The sequence below is a fragment of the Thermobia domestica genome, chromosome 6 (genome assembly GCF_964235325.1).
Source record: "Thermobia domestica chromosome 6, izTheDome1.hap1.1, whole genome shotgun sequence".
In the NCBI taxonomy this organism is placed as follows: domain Eukaryota; kingdom Metazoa; phylum Arthropoda; class Insecta; order Zygentoma; family Lepismatidae; genus Thermobia; species Thermobia domestica.
Window position 1 is genome coordinate 158,590,761 of NC_137459.1, and position 17,535 is coordinate 158,608,295.

At 36.5% G+C, this 17,535-nt stretch overlaps 1 protein-coding gene across 2 annotated transcripts in view; it reads right to left on the reverse strand.

Annotated features, from left to right (window-relative positions):
* The window catches only part of LOC145688286 (peregrin-like), a 166,490-nt gene extending 156,498 nt beyond the window's left edge, over window positions 1–9,992 (reverse strand). Inside the window, exon 1 of one of the 2 annotated variants that reach the window (XR_014131869.1) lies at window positions 9,810–9,992. The gene's annotated coding sequence lies outside the window, so the exon portion shown is untranslated. The remainder of the gene's footprint in view (window positions 1–9,809) is intronic. The other variant, XM_081762280.1, reaches the window with a different exon arrangement.
* Between the last annotated feature and the right edge of the window lie 7,543 nt (window positions 9,993–17,535).

Here is a 17,535-nt window from a genome sequence, read left to right on the forward strand (position 1 = left end):
TGTAAGGGGTCACATAACGCTTAAAGCGGAATCCAACCGCCTCTCGGCATACATCCGATGGAAACTGTCCTTCATTTGGACTCGAAACTGGGACTAATTGGCCACAACCGCGATACGTCTGCAGACTCACTCACGAAGGACTCCTGATAAAAATACGTTGTACTGATCCTTACATACTTGTTAATATAATTGTCAAGAGTCATTTCAGAAGGACAACAAGATAAATAGTTGAACAAGTGAAACCATTATACAGATTTACATATGGACAATTTCAAAATACTGCAGAGTACAGAAGAACTAATTTAGTACAAGTTAGTTCACTACGACTTTTATTAGTCCAAGTTAAAGAAATACAACGACTTAAGGTTGGTTTAAAGGGACAAGTTTTGTCGATAGATGGCAGTACAATCTTCGTATCTCTTCCATGTATTTTTTACCTCTCACGAAATTTTACAATTTCTTTTACAAATTTCAACGTAGAGACTTCAAATTTTTAGAGGAGGAACTTCATAACCTATTAAAGGGAACAATCCGTGCCGTTTTTTCATTTAGAATTTTCTTCATTGTTGAAATGGCTTGATTGTTGAAATGGATATCCAAACCTTTAACAATGGAACTGTTTCAACAATGAAGAAAATTCTAAATAAAAAATCGGCACGGATTGTTCCCTTTAATAGGTTATGAAGTTCCTTCTCTAAAGATTTGAAGTCTCTACGTTGAAATTTGTAAAAGAAATTGTAAATTTTCATGTAAGGTAAAAACCAGGGTGAAAAAAAATCATGATTTTTTTTAAAAAAAATCATTTTTGTTGATTTTTTTGATTTAAATCGATTTTTTTGATTTAAATCAAGTCTTTTTCTTCGTATAATACAAGTCGCGAACTGAAGAAAAAACATTAGGAATTAGTATTAAATGTTAATTATGTCATTTAAGTGAAAGTATTGGGTTTTAATTTTGAATTAATTCCCAATCGTTAACATATTTTAATACCAAACAGTTTCTTAAGCACTAAGGAAAGAGTACAGCAATGTATATCAACATGACACTTTTCTTTTCACGAAAGTTACTGATATTTGACAGGGGCATATTTTTAAACAATTGGGACTAGCTAGCGGCACGAAATACATATAAAATACGTAAATTTAGCCTAAAATTAACTTACTCACTCTATGACCTATGGAACCCGGAGGTTCAATGCCATGTTCACAAAAGCTCACCACTAACTTCTATCCTTAGTCAACTGGATCCAGTTTGTACTTTGTATTCCTATTTCTGCGAGATGCAACTTAATATTGTCCTCACATCTGCGCTTAGGCCTTCCTAATGGTCGTTTTCCGATTGGACTTCCAGTTAAAACTGAAAGCGTTCCTACTTTCTTCCATTCTCGCTACATGTCCTGCCCACCTGAGCCTCCAAGATTTGATGACCCTAACAATATTTGGTGAATGGTATAAATTATGCAGTTCCTCATCATGAAGTTTTCGCCATTCCTCATTTCCGTTCCTTGTGGTTCCGAATATTCGTTTCAGGATTTTATTCTCAATTACTTTCAGTCTGCGTTCTTCCCTCAGCGTAAGCGACCATGTTTCACAACCATACAGCACAACAGGCATAATTATCGTTTTATATATTTTAAAGCTTCAAATTCCTCGACACAATTCGCGACGATAAGAGATTTTGAACTGAATAATAACACGAATTCCCTGCACGAATTCCAAAATAAAAAAATCAAGATGATCAGTTCGAGAAGAAGAAACACTTGTGATTGTTAAAAATATGCTTTATGTGACGTGAAAAACAGTTCAAATGCAAGTTGTCCGTGCATTTAAGACATCTATACATAGCAGACACGTTTTTATACTTTTCTGTTGGCTATTTTATTTTGCTCTAACAATTTTTTTCTGGACAAGTGCGGCAAATTTTCTGCGATCACATCGCAGATTGTGGCATGTTCTGCAATGGGGTCAAGTATCCACTTTATCAAAAGTATTATTCGATATTTTAACGCATCCAAAATTTGTCGTATTACGATCCCGACGAACTTCTATGTATTTAGTACATAAATTTCGCCCAAAATTTTAAAATCTAATTTTTTTTTGTTTCGGAGAGGGGATCGGACCCCTCTAAATACGCCCCTATTATCTGGAAACAAATAGACGTGGACACAAAAGAGTTTTTATCTTAAATGTCCATGGTGATTTCCCCGTTGGAATAGAAATTTTAAAACCCTGTGTTACAAAGAGAAGAAAGCAGGGTTCACCCGTAACCCGTTCAAACGGGATTTTCCCTGATCGTTCCCTACATGATACTCGTTTTCATACTGTGCTTACATATATTTGAGTCTCATTGTATTATGATTATTATCTTCCATAATCGAAATAACAGAAGAGAAACGGGATTTTACTTACTTTCACTTTAAATTAATTCATTTCGGAATTTGATTTAAATCAACGATTTTTATTTAAAAAATCAAGTGATTTAAATCTTGATTAAAATCGTGATTTAAATCAGACTGATTTAAATCAATCCACCCTGGTAAAAACTACATGGGAGAGATACGAAGACTGTAGTGACATCTATCGGCAAAACTTGTCCCTTTACACTAACCTTAATTGGCGTATAGGTACGAAAAGTGAATAGAGATACGAATTATATGAGTCCATTTTGACCCATTTATACATAAATAGATACCAAAGATACTTTTGATTTCAATAAATGCCTCTCGTGCGGTTTGTATGACACCCCCCCTCCCCCCAAAAAAAGTACGGCATTTCGATGTATTTTATCAATAGTAAACATTATTAGAACGAAAAAATATTTAGAATCTTTCTTTGATTGCAACTGCATAATAATAATAATAAACTATAAAAAAAATCACATAAGAAACATTCATAAACTTATACAAAAAACAAAGGTTGCTTTTGTAGTATAATCTCTTTGAGTACTGAATGGGGAATTTAGGTCTGAATATAATACGAATAATATACGGGAGTGAAACGTGATAACCCACAAATGTGTGTCCATCAAGATTTTACGAACACACACTCATACGAACATTTTTCGCATTTTGGTTTAATCCAGTTTTTTTAACAGCTGGTTTAAACCAGCCAACCCTGCTACTAGTAATTATCATTATTTTAACACAAACATGAAGATAGGCGGTTTGTATCTGAATACTAAAAACTAGTTGACTACCGACCTCGGTAGTCGAGAAGTCTTCAGAGGCATAGAAATCGTACAAAAGGCTGTGGTTCTGGATTTGAGTTCCAGAGGAGCAAGTATTCGCGCTCGAGCCAAAAATTGTTAAAGAGTATAGGGCGCCTTCTAAATATGTTAAAAACTGCTCGGCTCAGGTTTAGGGTTGTCAACGGTTCGGCTCCAGCTCATTCACTATCGAGCCGAACCGAGAAGTGGGCCGAGCCAACAGCCCACCCAATCGAGCCGATGGCTCACCTAAGCCGAACCAAACTGATGGCTCACTCCAACCAAGCTGGCTCGAGCCATTGGCTGAGCCCAGTCTGTGGCTCATCCCAACAGAGTAAGCTCAAGCCAGTCATCGGTTCAATTGAGCGGTGTCGATGGCTCATCCCAACAGAGCCGGCTCAAGCCAGTCATCGGTGCAATTTAGCAGAGCCGATGGTTTATCCCAATCAAGCAGGCTCGAACTGTTCGCTCAGTTGAATCGAGCAGAGCCGGTTGACATCACTACTCGAGTTGGGCTTCTGCTTGGACTCAAAAATTCGACCATGCAGGTCTCAGCCTTGATTGTAAGAACTACAGTATATACTTATATTGGCCCTCACGACGTTTGAAGCTGTCTCGTTATAAGTACCTATTGTTTCGTTATCGAGACGAGACGAGATGCGAGCGGTATCCCCTCTCGTGAGCAACACTAAAAGTATTCCACATTACTGCTTACATTTCTCATGGCTTTTGCTTTCCACTCTAATCAGACCATGATTTCAAAACGAGTTAAAAGGAGCGAGCCATTTATCAAACTCGATTCGAGAAAATTGCCTTCGACTAGGCTCGAATCGAGTCAAGTCAAGTTTTAGCGCGACTCGTGCCATCCCTAATATTAAATGTAGAACGAAAACAAGTTTGAAGACTAAACATAGACAAGAGTGTTTCAGATTTTGCTTATGCTAAAGCTAGGAGAAAAAGTTTTTTGAAACGATATTAAATTTTTGTTGTAATGTATGATACCTTGAATGTTTGACTATTTGAATCCATCACAGTAAGTTTATTTTGAAATTGTTTCAGCATTGTGCAACATTCCAGACATCCCCTTTTTATTTCTTAATCATGATGCTCTTTTATGTAAATAACATGTGTATAACTATGATACACTACGAATAACATCATTTCATGTATTTTTTGTTTTCTCTTAAAAATGCATGTGACTAATACCTTTCTCGTTTTGATTAATATTGAAAAGACGATGGATACGATACTGTGCTTTTTAAAATTTCTATAAAATTATCGTAAATTACAAAATGCTGTAGTATGTAAATTACCCTTTCTATCTTAAGTTATTCGAGGAAAGTATTTCTCCCTCTCTCTCTCTATATATATATATATATATATATATGAGTGTATGTTGATATTGTGTTTGCTGCTTTTGCTATTATATTGAAAAATACGTTCGCTTGTGGGGCCCCCCCAAGTGTTTTGTTACGGCACTGCTCGTCAGTACAATATACTGCACCCACTGTCTAAGTTTACCCTGTTTTCTAAAAAATCTATGAGAAACAGCGAGTGTTGTATTTCAGGGACTCATATACTGCATATATATATTTTATGCTCTGCCACTCAAATCAGGCAGCCTCTACCACAACTACTGTTGTGATTGAAGATGCCGCCATATATTAATGAACACATTGGATGGTTAGTAACGAGCAGTTTAATGGTCAGTGCAGCGGCATTGGAAGCTGGAGACCGGATCCGACTCTCAGCCCAGCTTCACTTTTTACGCTTTCAATTTCACTGCACTTACACCTATATAAAATACAGTATAATAATTTAAATTCCAATTGTTCTCTCAATCTCCCAGCAGTACTTGTGGTCTGAACGGCTGATACAAGGAGAGAAAGAGTAACGTTGTGTGTGCGATTATATTGGAATGGGAAACCAGAAGCCCCCGTTCGATCCTCTGTCAAGTTGCACGAATTTACTCTTTGAATTCCAATATAAACACACTTCCTAGGTCTCTGAAATCAAAATAACAACTCAACTATAACAGTACTTTTTTTTGTTTGTTTTTACTGCATAATTTATTAACATGTAAAAAGCACTTACGCTTACTTAGCATTTAGTTGTCCACCTTCCAGCGTTCGCTTTCTGAATTCGTTGACGTAATTTTGTACGGACTTCGATTAAAATAAAACATACCTGGAAGAGTAGCAATACATCCTCATGCAATGCGTGTTCCCGTTTCCCTCTCGACAATGTTCCGAAGTTACAGGCAACACGATGCTTGCTATGACATTATGGTTGGCACAACTTCCAAACCTGATAATCAAGCCTTCGGAAGATCAGCTCATACCTTCTCCATAAAAACTCTGGCGTGGCTATATAATTAGCATACGTGCCTTTAGCGAGGGGGGAGAAGCCGGACTCGATTTCTCATGTGATCCGGATTCCCCGTTTAGCTATAGGTACACGTTCCAAATAGCCTTGGAGCTGAAAGGAGCCTTATAATTCGAAATCAATCAACAGACTCGTCGAGTAAAGTAGTTGAAATTTCTGTGTAACATCAAAACTAGCGCCCTTAGCTCTCATATGCCACATACGATTAGGGTCAGTATAAACGTATTAGTACAACTTTCATGTTGCTAGGTTGATGGTCAACTTTGGAACATAATGTTAAAGTGTACTGTTCGCTTCATAATAACGGGAGAGAATGAATAATACAAAGTGACAAAGCTTTATTTTTCCTTCGGGGGAGGAGGATTATTATAGTACATCATGACATTTGTAGGTTATACCGATACATGAAACCAATGTGAGTAAATGTATCTGAAAGTAACACTGACTGGATTACGTACACCTTTATACCTTCCTCAGCAGATCGGAAAACTCAATGGCAATCTATCTCACAAAAAGTGCACGACGAGGAATTTCTCAAAAATGAGACCAACTGCTAGTTATCGGCTAAGGAAGGACATACCGAATGGTAATGGTAAGTTGAATTTTGAACGTACTCAATAAAAAAAAAAAATAAATAAATAAATAAATAAAAAAAAAAGTATGCACACAAATTATTATAAATACTCGTCAATCCATATCCTTACACAATCACAATAACATTACTTCAGGAAAGATATTCTTTTGCATTACAAATGAAACTGAAGCCCCACGACTCGTAACAACTTTCCATGCTGCAATGGGACGTAAAATAATGAACATAGAGCTAAAACCACAGACCTCCTTGAATTCTACACAGCTCTCCAGAAAAGATACTTGATAAATCCAAACTTCTGAATGAACGACATACACCATACGCGGTGCAAAGAATACGGATACCACTACACTTTGGAAATATGCACATAAATATTCGAGCATGCATCAAGAAAATAACGCTCCAGGAACATTTAGCGTACTAGTTAAAGGAAAAAATTTAATGAAATCTTTGAGTTTTACGTCCCACGATTATGCCGGTTAGGCTAAAGGAGACGGTGATTATGAGAAATGAATGAAATGGTAGAATGAAGAAAGTGGGAGGAAACGGGAGAACCCCGAGAAAACCCACGCACACGGTGTTTGTCCACCACAAAGTTCACTTGGCGGGAGCAGGGTTTGAACTCGGGACCCCATGCACCAGAGGTGAACGCTCTACCACTGAACTAGTTAAAGGAAGGAAACTGATATAAAAGAATTTTAACAATCGCGGTTAATAATTATAGCTTATAAGAAAACCTTAACGCTGACACCCACCGTCATCAACGCACCCGCTAATTCGGACGCGCCCTCCCCTGTGCCCACCATTTCACCCTGCTTTGAACCAGAGTTCATGCAACTATTGCTTGTAAGTATCTAGCACAGGGAAGCGACCGTTCTCTGAATGATAATCGTATTAATGTATAACATTTGTAGGTATATTATCGAACGAAGCACATTTATGACCAGGCGCAACAGTACAATAATATCATATGATCAAAAAAATAAAGTAACCATTCAGAGAGTTAATATATAACCCAATGTTTATACTTAATTTGCACCACAATGTCAAATTATGGTACTGGTTTACTTTTAGTACATCACATTTTGGAAAATTCACAGGTGAAATTGAAAACTTTGCATGAAAAGACATCATAAGCAACAAATTTCTGTGGGTGAAAGAACAAAGTGGCACATGAACATACCCAAAGTCTCATCGCAGTTTAGCTTCATACATTACCGTAGGGCGTCACAAACTCGAATTGGGGCAGAATGTGAACCCATTAGTAGCATTGTGGGAAAACAAATGCAAAACGAATTGACATTTGCTATATTAAGAGTGCAGTTTTCACGTGAAATTACGTAGAAAAAAAATTGAAGGAAAAGGACGAACTAACTGATGTTATCTTCTACCTAGGATTCTTCCCTATATTAAGTTCAAATTATGTTCCAACGTCAGGCCGTAGTCCAAGGAGAACATATTATGACCAAAATCGTCCGAGCCAAGGACTGGCAGACACTGACATTCACGAGTGACAGTGAGAAAGCATAAGGAAAGTATGTAAGTGTTGAGACGGTCAACTAGTGAACGTTAGTGTTATTTGGGTCAATAATCGTCTCCTCACGGACGCATCCCCGTACAGGCCCACCAGCTTCGCACTACTTTGACTGTGTTAGATAGCATGCTTTTTAGTAGCCACCTAGGACAGGTTAGTTTCTTTTTCAATAATCATTTCTGGTGGACCCCTTGAACTCCATCTACGCCAAGCGACATATTTCTGTCGCCAAGCACGAATCTTTTAGAGAAGAGGAAGAAACAAATCTGCGAAAGAAATATGACTTTTGAACAATTATTTATGCTGGCTCCATCGAACATCATCTATGCCAAGTAAAATATTTTCATGTCGACCAGCGCAAATCTTTTATTGGACAGTGAAAAGGAAATCACTGAAAGAATTATAAATTTTCAACAATTATTTCTGGTGGCCCCCATGAAGTTTACCTATGCCAAGTGAGATATCCTCATGTCGCCGAATGCAAATTTCTTACGGGACTGTAAAAAGGAAATCACAGCAAGAACTATAATTTTTCAATAATTATCCCTGGTGGCTCCCCTTAACTTCATCTATGCCGAGTGAGATATTTTTATGATGCCAAGCATAGGGGGCATCTTTTAGGGGGCAATAGGAAGGAAACTAGCGAAAGAATTTTATAAAATTTCAACGAATTATAAATCACCTTGAGTGGTGTGCCGAAAGTAAACCTGCACGCAACTTATTGTGTAATAATGGCAAAGCTAAGCCTACTATAAACTTTAAAATCACAATAACACTTCCAAAAGTCAAGAAATACTTTGGACAGTAAGTCTACATTATATTCTTGCCGAAATGTTTAAAGTCTGAGATATAAGTAAATATGGCAAAGCATCAACCATAATAATTGCAAACGTAAAGGTTTGGCATAGGAACTCTATCAGGATTGAGTTGCTCGAAGCTATTTAAAGACATTATACACTGCGATATTATCTGGGACAATTATCAGTTACAAAGCACTAAAAAGAAAATTTCGTAAATGTGATATGTCGTTCAATATACACACGAATATTAATAATCTGACTGTATATATATATATACAGGTATTTGTATGTATGTACTGTACACATACCTATATACATCCAACTCTGGACTATTGAATGTAAAATACGCTACCCTTAACACAACTTTTGGATTTCCGTACATTAGATTTGGTTTAATACAGGCCTACCACACTGTAATATACTGACAGACATACGTTTTCATTTATAGAAATTCTCACTATCATACTGATTTTATGTTGCATCACCTCTTCGCCACACTTATCACAGATACGGTACTTATTCATATTTAAGGAAATACGAAATCAGTGTAGTAAGATTACGTTAGGTTTAGTTGTATTGATACTGATGTACACTTACACCAAAAACATACCTTGCATTTTTACAAGTAAAGTAAAACAGACCTTAACCATTTTATTCACATGAACCGATTTAGTACGAAGCAGTTCCTAGGAGCACCTCGAAGTTTAATTCCTTGGAACAGTTGACATGCATTACCCAAACTGTACTTTAATAGATAAAAAGTACAAAACAAATTATCATGTTCACACTATGTTCATTTTACATATTTGGGCCACAATTACAATGTGAAACTGCTCACTGATTTCTTACAATGAACGTAGTGGAAGGTAGCCGGTATTTCAGATTTCCGGTACCAAAGTTCACACCTGTAACTATAGGTTGAAACCTTGTAATAGCAATAAAGCCCCTGATGCATAGAGCCTTACATACCATAAAGTTACATCTCGCTACATACTTCATTTCCAATACACTAAAATAATAAGATTATGTTTTCATCTTTACCTTTCACTGACATTGGATTCTTTTTTCGAAGGAATTTACGCTCACACGAAACTTACATTCATTGGTCCAAACGTAACTGTATAAATGTTTTCAATTTCTTTTTGATGTACCAACAAAATATTTACATTTACTATCATATATTATTATTATAACGGTACAGCACATCCATATGTCAACAGGTGTACTGACAACAAAGTATGCCAGCACCAAAACAAAAAACTACATTCTATTTACCTACATTCAATCCACCTACCTTCTGTCAATTAATAAAAATATATATTTTAATTCGGCTTTTAAATGAAGAGTGCTTTAATAACATATCACGAAATATGATGCCGAAGCACGCCACACTTCCAAATCAATTCTAAGCACATGAAACCATCAATCAAAATCAACTGCTACCAGATGAAGTACCCTGCTTAGTTTTAGAATAAACAACATTAACCAAGGAATGAGGAACTCGATTATGATTGGCTCACTCAATTTGACAAATGAAACACGAAAACGCTCGAAAGATATAGCAGATATCAAAAGAATAAATATTATTTTGATCAGGAGAATGGGAGTAACATATTCTTCCATTTGTTAGCCTTTAATTATATTCAACTAAGTTTCAGTATACAAATATTTGTAGAATAGACATTTAATATTAAAAATCTCATGAGAATGTAATGTTTATAGCTATTGGGTCTCATTCCGAACGGGTTTGCGTCAATACCACACAAAATCTTCTTTTTAGTTTGCGGTGATCGGTATGGGCCTTATGCAAAGTCGTTTTGAAATATGATTAGCGTCATACTAAAGGCCTTACTACTGCAGAACACATGTGTAGTCGAACGGTTTACTATTTCACTAATCACGCATCAGAACGACTTTGCATTCCCCTCAGCGCTTACAACTGCTTATTGTGCTTTCACGTTACGTTGCGGGCTATATAATTTTACGAAGATTTTAACTAAATTAGGCCCACGTGGGCACGTCATATAACGGTTTACTTCAATGCAACGCGAAATTTGCGATAATCGACATAGCCGTTATAATAATATTTTGCATTTTTACTATCGAACGACCATACGGGACAACAAAGCATGGTAATTGTAAAAAAAAAAAAAAAAAAAAAAAAATGAAATTTCAGTGGATTTACACGTTTCATGGCTCTTACATGCAAAGGAACATATTTCTGCATGGTTGTCCGTCTGTTCCGTCGTCCTCTTTCATGTAAAGTAGGAATTGCCAATTCAGCTGGTATGGGTTCGGTCCTTGGGTCTAGCCTAGAAGGAATTGAGCAATTGGAACGCAACATGCAGGATCCATAGCTCTTCAGAATACAATAAAATAGCGAAAAAAAATATATAATTTTCCATTTGCACATACAAAGGGGGGACAGGGACATGACTAAAAAAAAAAAATGTCCAAATGAGACAAGACTTACAATTCTTAATCCAGGTAACGTCCTGAGAACAGAGATAATCTTTAACATCTTTCTACTTCTGTTTGGAGGGAGCAGAAGAGGAATATTCCTCCATAAAATCCTATGGTTCGGCTCTTGAGTCTAGCTTAGGAGTTGAGCGATTGGAACGAAACTTGCAGTATTCGTAGCTTTTCAACCTACAATAAAAATGCGGAAAAAAAATGAAAATTTCCATTTGCACATATATAGGGCAGACGGAGGCATGACCTTCTGCTTCCTCCAAATAGAAGTAGAAAATTTTAAAAGTTATTTCACTTTTCAGGACTTTACTTGGATTAAAATTTGTAAATTTTGTCCCATTTGGATAATCTCTTATGGTCATGCCCTCCGTCCCCAAATTGTACATCCAAGTGGAAAATTTTATTTGTTCGCGTTTTTATTGTAGACTGAAGAGCTATGAACCCAACAAGTTTCGTTCCATTCGCTCAACTCCTTCTAGGCTAGACCCAAGAGTCGAACCGCAGGATGTTATGAAAAAATACGTACCGGTATGTCATTTCTCCTCCCTCCAAATAGAAGTAGAAAAATTTTAACCCTTTAATTAGCAGACATTGATAGCACTACTATTAAAATATTTAGTTTGTTTTTATGGTTGAACTATGTCTTCCTGATCATAATTTCGTAATTTTTTAAGTATTTTTGTACCTTAGTTACAAAATACACTGGGCCTTATGCAGAGTCGTTCTGACGCGTGATTAGTGCTATACCAAAGAGTTTGTCTAACATTTGTTTCCTGCAGTAGTCAGGCCTTTAGTATGACGCTAAGCAGACATCAAAACGACTCTGCATAAGGCGGACTATGTTTATTTCAAAACAACATTGCCATAAAATAGTGCATATGTGTTGCTATTGAGAAGCATTGTCCTACTATGGCCAAATATCATATGAATATTTTCAAAATTAGCAGCAGTTTCGTTTTAATTCGAACTTTTTTGGTCAATATCTAGAGAAGGGTGGCCAGTAGACAGTTAATCAGTGGCCACCGGTTACTATTTGATACCAAAATGTTCACCATCCTCTTAGGTATTGATCTACACCAATATTGTCTTTGTGACTTACGGTTCTAGCGATATGGCTCCTTAAATCTCCCGAAATCGGAACAATTTTTGGCCAATATCAAGGAAACGGAAATTCATAGAGAGATGATATTGCTGTTAATCAATACCTAAGAGGATGGTACCGGTACCGATATTAATTGGTGGCTACAGGCCAAACCAGTGATCAGTTGGACAATGGCCACTGGTCACTGTTTGGTACCAAAATATTTACCATTCTCTTAGGTATTGATCAACATCAATATCACCTTTGTATAACTTATGTTTCTCGAGATATGGCTTCTTAACTATTTGGAATCGGTCATTTTTTGGCCAAAATCACGAGAACGGTAACTTATAGAGAGAGGATATTGGTGTTAATCAGTACCTAAGAGGATGGTAAACATTTTGGTGCCGATATTAATTGGTCGCTACTGGCCACTAGCAAAACCAATGGCCAATTGGGCGGTTCCCATCGGTTACTATTTGCTACCAAAATATTTCCCATTCTCTTAGGTATCGTTCAACACCAATATGAGTTCCTTATCACTTACGGTTTCCGAGATAAGGCTCCTTAAATATTTGGAAATAGGCCACTTTTTGGCCAATACCTCGGGAACGGTAAGAGTGACGCAAAAAATTTAATCACTTTCTCAGATAGCTTTTGATGTTTTATCGAATGCAGGTTTCAAAATTGAAAAAAAAAAAAAAGTCGCAATAACAGACAGACGGACAGACAGACACACACATAGAGAATCCAATAACGATTTTTTTCTAAGTTCGTTGAACATAGAAAAAAGAACTTCCGCGGAATGTAGGGATAAAGCTTCTACAATACTAAATTTGGCTGTCCTCTGTTGACGAAGATTAGAAGTATCTAAATAAGCGACCCGCAAATCATGTATATGAATGTTGTATGAAAGCAATAATGCCAATTAAATGATCACTGAAGTTATAATTTGTGCGGATAACGCAATAGAATGCGATGTTGCTTGTGAGCAACAGTGCCAAATAAAGGGTTAAAGAATATTTCTGTCCTTAGGACGTTATTCAGATTTAAATTTGTAAGTTTTTCCGTTTTGGACAATTTTTGAGGGTCATGCCTACCGTCCACCATTGGTATGTGCAGATGGAAAATTGTATTTTTTTCCGTTTTTATTGTTGGCTGAAAAACTATGAATCCTGCAAGTTTCGTTCCAATTGCCCAACTCCTAAGCTAGGCCCAAGAGCCGAACCATAGGATTTTATAGTGGGATATGCCCCTTCTGCTCCCTCAAAATAAAAGTAGAAAAAATTTTAAGATCATTTCTGTTCCCAGGACGTTACTCGGATTAAAATTTGTAAGCTTTGTTCCATTTGGACAATTTTTAAGCGTTATGCCCCTGTTCCACATTTGTATATGTTGCACATTTCGTAAATGATGGACTGAGAGTGTTGTGGCCACAAAGTGTTCCTACAGAAAAAGTGCTTCTGATGTGTTCTGATGCTGCGGCGTACATGTTAAGAGCTACCCAAACCTCATTCATATGTGCTGTTTGGTCCATGGATTACCTCGTGTAGCAGAGGAAGTGCTGATCAACTTCCCTGAAGTCAATGAGCTTGTGTCTTCTACTAAGAAAGTTTTTGTGAAAGCCCCTGGTCGTGTGGCTGGAACAATATGCTACCAAACGTGTCGCTACCACCGCAGCCTGTACTGACACGGTGGGGCACGTGGATACAGGCTGTTAACTTCTACAATGAAAATTTTGATGCTGTAAAGTCAGTTGTCACCACATTTCCTGCAGAGTCAAGTGCAGCAGTGCGTGATTCTCAAAGTGCGTTCAAAAATTCTGTTGTTCAATGTTCACTAGCTTACATTGCAAGTAATTTCCGGTGGATTGCAAACGTCATCAAGAAACTAGAAACTTCAGGACTTACTTTGAAAGAAGCGATGACAACAATGGATGATGTGGAGAAGAAACTCAACATTCTGCAGGGAGAAACAGGTGCGAAAATTGCCCGGAAGTTCCAGTCAGTTTTGAAGAGTAATTCAGAATACCTAACATTAAGGACTGCATGCAGGATATTGGATGGAGAAGAAATGGAGGCTCCTGAGGAAATCAGCCCTGGAAAATGTCATTTGTTGAAGTTCGCGTCTGTCACTTCCTGCGACGTGGAGGAGTAGTAGGGGCCCGCGTATGGCTTAATGGCTCAAAGGTCAAAGGTCAATGACCTTGGCCAGGGGTCAATGACCTAGGGGTACCTAGGACCACCCCCTCTAAATTTTGGCAGGGGTACCATGGCCCACCCCCTAAATTTTGGCAGGGGTACATAGGACCACCCCCCTTAAATTTCGGAAATTGCCAAATCTAAAAATTTGGTATGGTAGCCTAGGACCATAGTATGTACCTCTATCAGTATTGGGTGTCTATGTCGTTCCCTTTCATGGGTAAAAAATTGCCAAAAATTCAAATTTCGGAGGTTTTTGACCTAATTTATCCCCTTTGATGAGGTGTTATTACCCTATATGGTTATATGGGCGTATACAGGGGTCCATTCCCTTTCATAAGACATGGGAATATTAATGCACCCCTTGAAAAATTTGGGAGGGGTACCTTAGCCCACCCCTTAAATTTTGGAAATTGCCCAATTTAAACATTGGGTATTATAGTACAGGACCCTAATATGTATCATGATAAATTTGGGTGGTCCACCTCGTCCCCTTTTAGGGGTACAAAATTGCCAAAAATATAAACGTAAGCAATACGTTATACCACGTGTTTGGTTTTCGGCCTAATTTATCTCCTTGGATGAGGTCCTATTACCTTATATAGTTATATGGGCGTATACAGGGGTCCATTCCCTTTCATAAGACATAGGTATATTAATGCACCCCTTGAAAAATTTGGGAGGGGTACCTTGGCCCACCCCTTAAATTTTGGAAATTGCCCAATTTAAACATTGGATATTATAGTATAGGACGCTAATGTGCTGACGTTTGAATTCATGATTTCATCACAGTTGCTGACGTCATGCCGACCAACCAAATTCATACAACTACAGCTGACGTCATTGGAAAGAAATGTGCTGATTCATGATTTCATCACAATGGCTGACGAATCTGGCTGCGTACTAAATTCAAGTTGATGACTTCGACCCAAGAATCCTTTGTAACATAAAGATACAGATCCAGTATTTAAGAAACGCAGCAGTTCTTCTTGTTTTGATGGTTCCATGGGTAAATATCTTGCTGGTAAAATTATATTCTTATCATTTTCAAGCTTCACTACGATTCTTAATCCAAACTTTGTAGGGATCATTTGGCTAGCTAAGATTCTATAAGGTACATTTTGTTGTAAATCAGTAATCTTGGTAAATGATTTCATCACATCACGTGTGTTTAGAAACTGCAGACAAGTAGCCATGATGATGTTTTCATGAATACTAACTCGAACGATACTTATATATGATGCAAAACTGATGACGTTGCATGATCATGTTCTAACGTGTACTATTGCACCACAACGTTGCCAGATGTTTTTGTTCTAAACAGTTCCGGCTAGTGCATACCTGTATTGATAAACAGTTTATTTGTGATCAAATGGACATTGAGTTTCCATCAATTGATATTGCAATAGATCTTAAAAGCCTTCAACTAGAATTAAAATTATACGCTAAAGACAAACTAGTGGAAGAAGTTCAAAATACATTGTATCGACAATATCCAAATCCTTTATCTGGTATGGATGTGTGTGATTAACCAGTGCAGTGTAATAAAATGATCCATTTCAATGATTTGTTTTTTTCATTTCAAGTACAACCCCATGTTCTGACGTGTACTATTGCATCATAATAAACAGTGTTACCAGAGGTTTTTGTTTTAAACAGTTCCGGTTCTTTACTAATGAGTGCACAAACTTTTAAAAATGTCGAACCAAACTTTGAAACAAAAATTTCGAGAACAAAAATTTTCAAACAAAAATTTTCAAACGAAAAAAATTTCAAACAAAATTTTGAAACGAAAAATTTCAAAACAAAAAATTTTCAAACAAAAAATTTTGAAACAAAAATTTCAAAACAAAAAATTACAAACAAAAAATTTTGAAAAAATTTCAAACAAAAATTTTTTAAACAAAACTTTCGAAACAAATTTTTCAAACTAAAAATTTCAAACCAAAATTTCAAACAAAAAATTTGAAACAAAAATTTTCAAACTAAAAATATCAAACGAAAAAATGTCAAACCAAAGTTCCAAACAAAAAATTTTTCAAAAACTTTTTAAATGTTAACCAAAACAAAACTGAATGCATCAAAGATTTGAAAATCATCAACCAATCAGATTGCACGAAAGATAGTGATCAGCCAATCAGATTGCACGACAGATAGTGATCAACCAATCAAATTGCATTAACAATAACTTTGCCAGTGTTGTAGCATGTATTGCCTTTCGTCTATGAGTCATAAAATTCAATAAGGTTAGCTATCAGATTTCAAATCAATCACCACCAATGATCTTAGACTATGAGCTGTGACTAAATTCAATGTATTGTTTCAAATTTCGCACCTTATGTTAAAATTCTGTTTATCACCATTCCCAAATTTAAAGAATACTTCTCTTGATATACCTAAGTCTTAGAGTTAATCATATCATTATATGTTCAATAATGTCAATAATGTCCGTCAATTGTTTACCTGAGTAGAACCAACTGTTTTCTAGAAGTGTGTGTGTACTCAAACTTAAGAAGTACCACAACAAAGGAAATGAATCCCTGTACACTACCTCATCAAGGACAATCACGTGGTACAACGTCTTGCTTACGTTTATATTTGGCGGGAATAATCAAAACCAATGACGCAATTCTCAAATTATCCTACAAAGTTTCAATGTTCCAATGTCCTGGACTCCTAATTCCATCATAGGTCAATAACTGATTACGTGATCATAATGATTTACCCAATGAATGAGATACTATCCAATTTTAAGAACCATTACCAATTATTGATATGACAATAAGAAATGTACCCCTACCAAAATTTAAGATTGGTACACAAATACACCTGTGTGTTATGAAAAAGTAATAAATCCTGTACTTATTCAATAATAAAGCCGGTCAATAACCTTTAAATTTTGAATATTTGGCCATAAGAGGAACACCAACATCTACAATGGGTCCTAGAAAAAGGTTTACCGAATTTTGTTATTTGATAATTCCCCAAATTTAAAAGGGAACATAAACATATAAAGGTAATAAACCTCTGTACATACCCATATAACATGTACCCATGAAAGAGAAACGAGGTAAACCACCCAAATTTATCATAATACATGTTAGGGTCCCGTACTATAATACCAAATATATAAAATGAGCAATTTCTAAAATTTAAGGGATGGGCCAAGGTACCCCTAACAAATTTTAAAGGGGTGCACAAATGTACCTATGTCTTATGATAGGGAATAGACCCCTATACATAACCATATAAACATATAAGGTAAT